Source organism: Poecilia reticulata, chromosome 13 (genome assembly GCF_904066995.2).
Source record: "Poecilia reticulata chromosome 13, P_reticulata-male-v2, whole genome shotgun sequence".
Lineage (NCBI taxonomy): Eukaryota > Metazoa > Chordata > Actinopteri > Cyprinodontiformes > Poeciliidae > Poecilia > Poecilia reticulata.
In genome coordinates, this window is record NC_088842.1 from 28,333,259 (window position 1) to 28,344,318 (window position 11,060).

At 38.7% G+C, this 11,060-nt stretch overlaps 1 protein-coding gene across 1 annotated transcript in view; it reads left to right on the forward strand.

The window, feature by feature from the left end:
• Positions 1–11,060, forward strand: part of maml2 (mastermind like transcriptional coactivator 2) — a 53,502-nt gene that overhangs the window by 24,401 nt on the left and 18,041 nt on the right. The window lies entirely within an intron of this gene.

Consider the following 11,060-nt stretch of genomic DNA (forward strand, 5'->3'; position numbering starts at 1 on the left):
CAGGAGAAACGGCTCATGGAAGATAAATTCCACAACATCTCCATTTTTATTGACATATTGTGAAGGTGGAAGTTGAGCTCTGCGTCTTCTTCAGAGGTTTTCATGGCATTTCCTTCAGTGGTTTTTGGTGCAGCGCCAGCACAGGAGAAGGGGTTGGGTTTGTTTAATGCAGTACAGTGTGAAAGTGAACCGCACCAGCTGAAAATGTAACCGTAATGTTGCAGTCTGCCAGGCTATCAGGTGTGAAAACTTCCTAAAGAAAACAAGAAATCAGTATCAGCTCATAAAGGCCTGTTCAGCCTTTCCTTTGGGATCCTTTGCAGAGATCACATCAGTCAGGGTCAAAATGATGTGACTTGAACAAACCTTTGTTTTTCTGATTATATTGATTCCCTTTTCACCTATGAATGAGTGAAGATGCAGCCAAATTGCTCAAACACTAGCAAGCAAAGATAAAATCACTAAAACAAGTATTTCCTGTCATCAACTCTCCATTTGTGTTCAGTTTTAGTTTAGTTTGCCAACGTTATCTGAACAAAGAACTCAGCTTTAAAATTCAGACCTTTCTACCTAATGTCTAGTTTCACTTTTTGCTTCTGAGACATTATTTTGTGAATAAAATGATGGCTTTGTGGGAATGATTTTCCCACATAGCTGACTTTATCAGTGCAAATCTGCTTAATCATCCTAATAACAGCTGCTGCTTTGACTCTCCCTGACTTTGGATGAAACTCAGTCATCACATCATGGGAAAGTTGTTTTTTTCCACTTGAACAACTTACCTGAGAGCATACTCTGTCTCTCTCTCTTTCACCGGCTGCAACATGTAAAAAAGACCTCAAGCATGGTTTTACAAGGCCCCATAGACACACAACAGCGGCTTGCATGCAGGAACTTGCAAAGAGATATTAGCTGCGCTGCAGCTTTAAACCCTGAAACTTTGATTGTTCCATCACCAGGACGTGCCAAACACGGCACCTGGACGGTTACCTGGGAAGGAAAGTTTTGTAGCCCCCCACAAAAAATTTGGAGGTACCCTCAAATAGTGCCTGGTTGTGTGTGTTTTTCTCTATGAGGGCAGTGAAATTAATATTTGTATGTGTTGTTAGAGGCTTTTTCTGAGTTTCCTTGTGTCTGTCTGCCAACTAATTAATTTTGGAATTTGTAATGCACTTCACTATCAGAAATGGTCAGATTTTTTGTTGCGTAGAAGGTCGACTTCCCACTTCAAATCTGTGTGAAGCTCATAAATTTCAAAATAAGTGATTGTTAAAAAAAAAAGAAAGAAAAATACCTGATATGATTTATAACTGAGGCAGAATGTTATGCAAGGAGAGGCTTTTGGTGAACTCATGAATAACAGGGCTGCTTACAGAATGCAATATTTAAATAAATTACACTGCCAAAATAAAAAATTCCTTCAAAGTATTTTTGGTCTAGTTTCTAGTGCAAATATCTAATACACTGCAACTCAGACAAAAATAACTTATAAGTAACTTCTCAGCAACATAAAAGTTAGTTTTATCTTACTAGAAACTAGACCAAAAATGACTTTATAAAATGTTGTGATTTTATAAATCACAACATTTTATGTTGTGATTTATAAAATGATTAAAGTGGACGTCACATTAATCATGTGACGTCCAGTTTCATTATAGTAAACTCCATATTGTTCTTGGGAGCACAGTGACTGAGGCGCATATATATGGTGGTGATTCCAATACTACAGTGCCAGTCCTATTTATCACATACATTTGATCAGGAATCAGCTTGAATGCATGAAAACACTTGAAGAGGTCAAGTTGCGTTATGCTGACCAAGAAGTGCCCTTGAAATGTGTTTTAGCAGCTCAGTAATCCCAAACACACCAGTAAGAGAGCAGCATCTTTGTTCCAGACCAACAGGATTGTTATTATGAAGAGCCAATCCTCAGGCCTTATGGAACAGAAAACCAGTAGAAGGGAATCAAACGGTTTGTTTCTGGGGAATGCAGTCCAGTTGTCCTGGGCTGGAATACCTGATTACAAACGCCAGGAGTTAGTTTGAATCCATGCAGTGCAGATGTGGAGCAGAAACTGATTTACAACTAAATATTAGTTCACAGATTCACAATACATTAAAATCTTTCAGCATTTTGCAGTTTCTACAGTAAATGTTAGAGTTTGTAACAAGAAATCTTAATGTTGATGAATAACAATTTAACTTTAGAAGGATGTGTGATTAACAATATGTGGATGAAGCTGCTTATGTTTCTTTTTTTTTTTTTTTGCTGATGCTCTAAATCAAATCAACCAGCTTTTTTATTATTATGTCTAACTACCGTCTGAGCTGTGCCAGTTTCCTATGCTATTTTGTTGTTGTCTTTCTGGGAAATGTCAGGCTGATGATAAATTTGTATTAGAGGTCACATATTTTCTGCACGATGATCCCCCTGCTGTTCCAGCCTCCTACTCCTCCTTGCTTGGAGTCTGTAGCTCTGCAGTGCTTCGTGGGTCCGTTTCGACCAGCACCAAACACTCAGACCTTATTTGGAATGTCAGAACTGATAGGAGCGAGAGTTTAAAGCCTCCCACTCATTTATTTATTTTTTCTCTTTACCGTCTAACCGCAGCAGTCCCTTTTCAAGCCCAACCAGGAGGAGAATGGTTTCAGAGTGCAGATTAGTTCAACTGCTCACTTTTGCATTTTGTGTGAAGTGAAAGCTGAGAGGGATGGCAAAACTCAACAAGTGTACTCTTTTTTTTTTTTTTTTTTTTTTAACAACTGGTAGAGTTTTCAAAGCTGTCTCCACTGAAGCGGTTTAAAACACTAAATGTGTTTTCTGCTCTCTAAAAGCGCAGGGCTCACGAAGACCTGGCTGAGTGAAGCAGCATTAGCACAGCATTAACCACTCAGCCCAGGTTTCCCACGGGATATAAAATGGATCCTTGTTTTGTGAGGAAATTGCCACAGCAATGCCGCTGAAGAGCACTTTGCTGGGGCCACATCAGATATTGACAAATATTGTTTCCTGTTTAGGAGCTGCAGTCGCTGCACTTCAAATCGAGCATCAAGGAATTTATAATCCAAATAGTGGGCTAAAAAGGACGTAAACAACACAGAGTACGACCAAATGTGGGACAAATTATCTAATCAGAAATTTTTTTTCCGCCTGGAATCGGAATAATTCCAGCATGCCTTGCATTAGCTATTGTAGCGCCATGATAGGTTTTCTTTGTTGTGGCCAAAGTAATGACTGGAATGGCGCAGAACTGTGTTGCTCAACTCAGTAGTGGAGCTGTTGGCGTTCGCTGGGCTGCAGCTGCATGCTGAAGAGCAGCCAGATGTTGGAGATGGTGAAGCGAGGCTAGTGAGCAGGAAACTGTTCTGCATGCCATAGGATTCTTCTTTGAAAACAGGAAGGCAACTTGTTCCCTACTTATGTGCCGTTTCCTGTGGCATGACCGGAGGCAGGCCTTGTGCTTGACAGTTGCTGGGAAAGCGCTACTTGTGGCTGTAACAATAGGCTTCGGAGGGTGCAAACGTCCCAAAAGTTTTTCTTTTAATCAAAATGACAACATTCTAAAAACTATATAGACATGTAGTTTCAACTAGAAGTAAAAATTCTTGAGGCTTTTTTTTATGTCACTATTTATGTAATTTGCTTTTGTAGGTATTGGCTTGCAAAAGTGTTCATTCCCCTTCAACTTGTACAGTTTTTGTTTGTTGCAGCCTGAAACTGTACTTGACTTTAGAAGTATTGAGACATTGTAATGGATTATTGTGATGTAAAAGGAAAAAAAACATGATTTCACAAATATTTTACTTTCTTCCAGGTGCAAATATAATTTGAATTGAAGTTGGTTCTTTAACATTAGCCTCTGCTAAATACTGAGTTGGTTTAGCTTTAGCAGAACTAATGTTTATGATTTTGAGTTAGCATAGCTAACTTTTTAGTTAGCGGTACTCGCCACCGACGAGATGGTTACTCTAAATTGCATTTTTGTTTTTGTAGGTGCCTTATGGAAAGGAATTGGTCGTACTACATTTTATTAAGAAGTATCAGAGTAAAGCCAGTTGATTACATAAGCATATGTTACATTTTTAAGATGCATTTATTAAAGAAAAATGGATCACGTTCCTTCTATTTTACAAGACTGCACTTGTAAAATAGAAGGAACATCATATAAAATCCAAATAAAAAAAGACCAATGAAGTTTGTGGCGGTCGAATGATGAAACGCTCTAAAGTTCAAAGTGTTTTCATGGAGTTTTCTGCACCATTCTGTTACTCATAATACAAATGCAGCAAAGGGGTTGATGTTGCTCTGTATTTTGGGAGTTCCTTTTGAACCCAAGTGGAAAATAAATGAGTTGAGATGGTGACTTAAACCTGGGCAGTTAGGAATCCTCTAATATTTAGATTTATGTTTGCCATCCAACACCTTCCAGCAGTTTCCCAGAATGAAAACTGTTCCCTAACCCCTAAGTCAGACAGACTGCAATATACCAACTAAAAGAAACATGACACTGTGATAGATACTTTATGCTCTTTCATTTTTGGTGCACAGCATGGAGCCTTTAAAATGTGGCTTAAGGGTGTCTCTGGCACTCACAGAGCACTGAACCATATAACAGTTTAAGCTTCTAGCACCATCACATTAAACGCTTTGATCTTAAATAGCTCTTTTGCCAATAAAAAAAAAAAAAAGTTGACAGTTGGTTTTCAGGGGACGAAAACGAGATTATGAGCAATTTTAAACTTGCTTTTCCTTTTATGCAAAGAAAAAAAAACAAGTTAAAGCGTGTGATCAAGACGCAACAGCTCAAATTCTTTTTTAATGCTAAGGTTTAGCAGAACACCCTTCACAGTTTCTGGCTTTGCATAATTTATTGAAGGGAATCCTTTTGCTCTTAACTACAGTGGTTGTTTCTTTCTTTCTTTTTCTTTTTCCCCCATCCCTGAATCCAGGGAAGCCCTCAGACCTCCTCTGCAAATGTCTTTGTGGTTAAGAATGACATGTGGATGAGAGGCGACAGCGGTGTCAGGAGCTCTGTGAGCCGCATGGCCATGGGTGATGTGATGTGACAGGCTGTCACTGCGATGTTGGTGACCTGTGGTATGTCTGCAGTGCTGAGGCCTGGCTGGTGCTGCCTTAATGCCCCGGCAGAGAAACAACCCATAGACTCTAATCATTGTATCTGTCAGGAGAAGATGCGTGATGAATATAATCTGCAGCCGGCCATTAAAACCGCCTTGTTGAAACAAGAATATTCAGACTATTCTCACTTAATTAAAAGGCAAGGCAAGTTTATAGAAACCGCATCGCTCATTTGCGGTTGAATTCAAGGTGGTTCGTAGGAACGGAGCGGAAGAGCAACAACAAAAACTAGTAAAGACAAGAAATACATTAAACTTGTAATAGTTTCTTATGGGAACAACGGGAAAGAGAAGAAATGTTAAAATGCTAATATGACAAAAAAAAAATAGCTAAGACATAATAAAAGTAAACCAATGAAGTCATCTTTGACCTTTATGGGAAAGTAAACAATGTCTTCATTCCCGATTTAAAGACACAGAAACAGTTTCTGAGCCTTTCAAGTTTTCAGGGTTTTTATTCCAGAGCTGAGGAGCTCGACTGAACACTGCCCCTCCTTGTTCAGTTCAGGTCCTGGCAACGCCCAACAAACAGGCTGCCAATAACCTGAGGGGTTCATGGTTAATACCTGACTAGAAACTTTAGGATCAAAACCATTCACTTTCTTGTAGACCAGCAACAATATTTTGAAATCCATCCTTTTACAAACAGGAAACCGGTTCAGTGATTTAAAGCCTGATAAAACTGTGGCAGCTGCAGATCCGTCCACTAACTGACGTTATGGTCACAGGGGCTTAGTAACAGAAATGTACTGTGGTCATTTATTGATACAGGAAGATAAAGTTGTCCGTCATCAGCGTACAAATGATAAAAGGGAGATTATGTAGGGATTAGATGAAGGCAGTCCGTGAAGTAGGCCAGGTGGAACCCCTCGTATGATCTTTGTTCAAATAAGAATTGGCAAAACCACCAAATATTCATGGTCTGTTAAATGAGATCTGAATCTTTCTAGCACACAATCTTATCCACTTTTCCAGTTTATCAGTAAATAATCAAAGGCAGCTCTGCAGCCCAACTCGTAGTATTTCCTAAGAGGATTCATGTAGTTTCTTATATGAAGAAATATCGCAAGTAACAAAGGTCATTTCAAAGAAAGCAGTTGAATTGTTGCTCAGTGTTTATGTTTGGATGCCAGAGTACTCCTACAGCTAAAAAAATAAAAGCTTAATTTTTTTTTAAGAGTACAACCTCTAACTATTTTGTAAAAATAGTTATGGTTGGAGTAGGGAAATCTTAAACAATGGTGGATTTGTCTTCAAAAGAGCTTTTATGATCTCTTACAAACTCCCAGAGGCAGCCATAAAGCGGCTTTATTTCTTTTTTTTTATTTTTTGTTGCTGTTCATCTTTTTCTCCTGCCTGTTCTCTGGAGGGAAGCCTCAATCTAATACAACTGTGTCAGGAAGTGTGGGGATGCAAAGTGCTGATGAGCCAAAAGTAGCCCACCTCTGCAGTGTGCTGCGCTGTCCCAGTACGCACAAAGCCTTATTAGAGAAGCATGCCATGAACCGCTACTCACATCTCTATGCAGCCTAATGGCACAGGCCAGACAGAAACTGATGATGATGGTGTGTGTGTGTGTGTGTGCGGGTGTGTGTTGGGAGTGTGATGGGGGAATTAAGTTGTGTGTCAGGAAGTAGAAATTTAATAGATTTGAAGCTCAAGCTATGAAATACAATCATTTTCTAGTTACTTAATGCGGCTTATCGTAGCCTTTCATGTTGTGTTGGCAACACTCTTCAGTGTGGAGGGTGTTTCTGAGTGAAATAGACTCAGGCACTGATTATTTTTTAAATGTAGTGTTTAAAAATGTGAAAAGGTGGAAGAAGCAAAGAGATGTTTTAAAGGAAACTATTTTTCTACAAGTGAAAATAGATCTGTGGTTTATTCAGGCTGTGGGAGAGAGCGAAACTTACAGCATATCATAGGAAGGATGTTTTGGTCATTCTAACTGCACTAAATAAGGATGTGAAACTCCATAATTATTTTAGTCCATTAATAATAGTTAAACCCCGCTTCACTCCAATTGTTCTGTTACACATTTCTAATCAATTCTTTTTTAACTTATTGACCAGTCACAAAAGAAAGGCTAGAAAAAAATAGTTTGACTGCTATTCTATGTTATAGCTTTAAAGAGAAATTGGAATCAGTTGTAACCGGCACGTCAAAGCTGCACAAACACTGGAAATCGGAGGTCAACTTCAAAATTCTGGTGGCGCATCATTTCTGTTATAAAGGAATCAAACAAAAATGGAAAAAAAAACAAACACTTTAAGTGCTACAGATAATGCAGGAATGACTAGTAACTAGTGATGGATAGATGAGGCGTCATGTATCGTTTCGACACATAACAAAACTGTGTCGATTCTGTGTCACTCAATACTGACACCTGCTGGACATTAAAAATTTCTACAGGCAACGTAGTGATTTGATGACCAAGTCTATACAAAAAGATTTGTCTTTGTATTTTATTTAATATTATATATTATGTCATATCTTCAGTTACATTTAAAATATATTTGATATACAGTCAATAAAGAATGTGAACATGTACCATAAAGTGAAAATTTAAGTGAATGTGTTTGGAATGAGGATGCATAGACTGTTTTTGTCCCACACAAATAAAAAAAAAAAAGTTTTTACAACATTTTTAAATTTAGCCTGTTACACTTTTTTGACAAAACTTCTTCTGTAGAAAAAAATTGAGTAAACACTACATTTACAGCGAACCCTTGTTTTTCTTAGGGGTTGCGTTCCGAAAATAACCCGTGAGGCGAAATCCGTGAAGTAGTTGCCTTTATTTTTACATTTATTACACAGCATAAATAAATACTCTTCATTGAAACCAAATAACAAAACCTGTTTTCAGATCAGCGGATGTGTGTGTGCATCAATCGGGCCTTAATGTGATCCACAGTCATGTCATTACAGCGTCTCCTCCAACCTGCCCCGCCTGATTCACAGCTGTATCTACGGCAGAGCGACGGATCTCGTCAAACGAGCCTCCGGTCGGGTTCTGCTGCCTCTGGCCACAGTTTTTTTTTCCAGCAGACATTGAAAGTTTCAGTTTCCATCTCCTGAGTGGCCAATCTGTATTAAACACTGTAACGTTATTGGCACTCAGGTAGAGAAGAAGAAACCAATCATATGGTCAATTAGGACGAAGAACACTGTGGAAAAAAAACTGCACAAAAAAATCTGCGAAGCAGCGATACCGTGAAAAGTGAACCGCGTTACAGCGAGGGTTCACTGTATATGAAATAATTTATAAAAAGCAACAGAGTAATTTGTAGAATGACTGCATATCTGAGTTTATCTGTGTATCTGGGACTTCATTCTCATGCCTGGCCTCATAATGCCTCAGCATTGAAAAGGTGGATTTATTTAAATAAGACAGTTTAATTAAACATATGCGACACTTAACCTGCAGAACATAATATGAAAGTAAACTAAGAGTCAGTTTCAGCTGAATTTGGGTTCAGATAGATTAAGTAGAAACTGACAAGAACCGGATAAAACGACAAAAATGAAAACAAATTTATTTTCCAATCTAAGATCAAAATGGTCCCACACTGCGGAAACCATTCATTTGAAGCTGCTCCATAGTTGACACTGTAAAAGGTTAAGAATTCGTTCGGCAAATGCATTTGACAGATTCCCTTCTTAATAAACACAGTTTGGCGCGTTAATGTAATTTCGAAACAGTTCCTGTATTGGTCACGTGACTTGCTGAAACCAATACGCGCACCTACACGGGTTTTGGTCTATGGGCTTGACGCATGCGCAGACGCATCGGTGTTGCCGGACCCATCACTACTAGTAACCTTTTTTATGTGGAGCTTAAGAAAGTATTGCATGTTTTTTATTGGTCTTTTATCTGTAGCTTCGTCTGTAAAGCACCTAGAATTATCGTGTGTATGAATGGCGCTTTACAAATAAACATTCTTTGCCTAATGACGATACAGTCAAGGTTAAAGTTTTTAGTTAGTAGAAAAAATGGTTTCAGGTGATGGAATATGGCAAGCTCAGTGGTCATAGAGTAGCACAAACTATGGCAAGCTGTGTATTTGCTTGATATCAGGTGTAGCTTTTTTCTGCTAATCTAAAGCTGAACACACCCACAAAACTTTATAGAATTTAATAAATATAATAAAATACTGGTGGTGATGCAAGAATACATCTGGATCACAGGTGCAACTAGATATGATGGTGAGATTTTAGGAATTTTTTGGGGAAATATCTAACACATAAGTGAGAAATATTCTAGTCCAGATGGGACTTGTGCATGCATTGCTTCCATGCTTGTTTCATTCAAAGTTTTTGCACAAAAATAATGTCACAAAAAGGACACAGATGTGTTTTAAATAAGTTCTGTTCAGTGTGAAACTTTCCAGCTTGATCTTGACCAGACAAAAATGTGATATTGCACCATTGGGAGCTGAGAGGCTAACTTTCGTGTTGTGAGCAGCTTACGGTTAGCCAGACTTGGTTTTCTGACACTGATTGCAAATCACTTTTATCTGGCCGGTCATTCTGACTTTATTTCTTTTCTCTTGCGACGACCCTAAGTGCTGCCAAAGAAGCAATTCAAAAGATATAAAACCCAAAATAATGAGCCAGCTCTGTCAGCAGAACGGGGTAACTCATGAATTACTCCAGTTCTTACTTTAAAATAAGAGTCTGAAGCGTGTATCACGCTTAAAGCGCTCACCTTCATATCTGGGCCTCGTGTATTAAACTTCTCCAGATGAAAGCAAACCCTGAAAGCAACAGGACGATGCTTATACAGACTTTACTCAGATGAGAAACATTGTTGCGCTTCCAGATCTCTTGGCATCCCTAACTGAGAAAAGTTATTCAGATTTGTTGGAAATGTTCTTGATCTTAAATGAATTTAAGCTCCTTTTTAGCAGAATGCATTAGAAATGCATTAAAAGATGCAAATAATGCAATTCTTTTTTGAAATAAGAAAATAAACATCTTACTGCTTAAAATGCTGTAAGATAGCATCACTTTAGCGTATGCTTGATCATTTGTGAAATCCTCAGCCATTTCTGCTTGACTTAACAGTACAGTGTAGTCTGTCTAGTTTTTGGATTAACTGGTTGATTTGATGGCAAAAGCTGCTTAACAAAAGATTTTGTTCCAGAATTTCAAGCAGGTGTCAGTAGAACTGTGACACAGGAGGAGTTCCGGGTAAAACATAGAGATTGTTTTAAATGCAAAATGTATATTTTTTGTGCAAATTTGACTCAATATGTTCTTTCAGCAAATGGACTTTTGTTGAGTCTCTATACTCCAGTTAACAATTAATCGATTACTAAATTAGTTATTTCAATAATCGATCAAATTAATCGTTTCAGTAGCTGTTAACTGTGGTTTGCGGGCTTTTTCAGGCAACAAAGCAGGCAAAAACTTCTCCACATAAAAACGAGCAACCTGCTTCGCCCGCATATATATCATGTTTCCTTAGGAACCCAACAGTTGTATATATATATTTGTTGTTTTTGAGACATTTATCCATATTAAAACGCTGAATGGGAGATCTCCAACTCTCCCAGGAGAGTGTGGCAGCATCTTTCAGGGCTTCGGTGAAAAGATTAAAGGCTGGTGTGCTCAGTCTTTTGTGCATGCTCGTCTCTGAAGGCTGTGCCACTGGACTGACAGATGGTACCAAGAGGTCTGGTGTTGCGTTGCCGTGACGGCTCACCCGGAGCTCCATCCACAGCGCTCAGCATCACGACACTGCTTAGCTTGACACTCTCGCGCCCAGCCTCCCAGCTCCCATGAATAGTTTGTCTCCTTTGACACGCTGAAGGTCATGTGCCTCGCTGCCATGGCGTAATGCAAAAATAAGCCCCGCTGAAAAGATTGTTGAAAATGGAATCCCTTATTGTTCCTACGTGCAAAACCAGAAAGTGTAA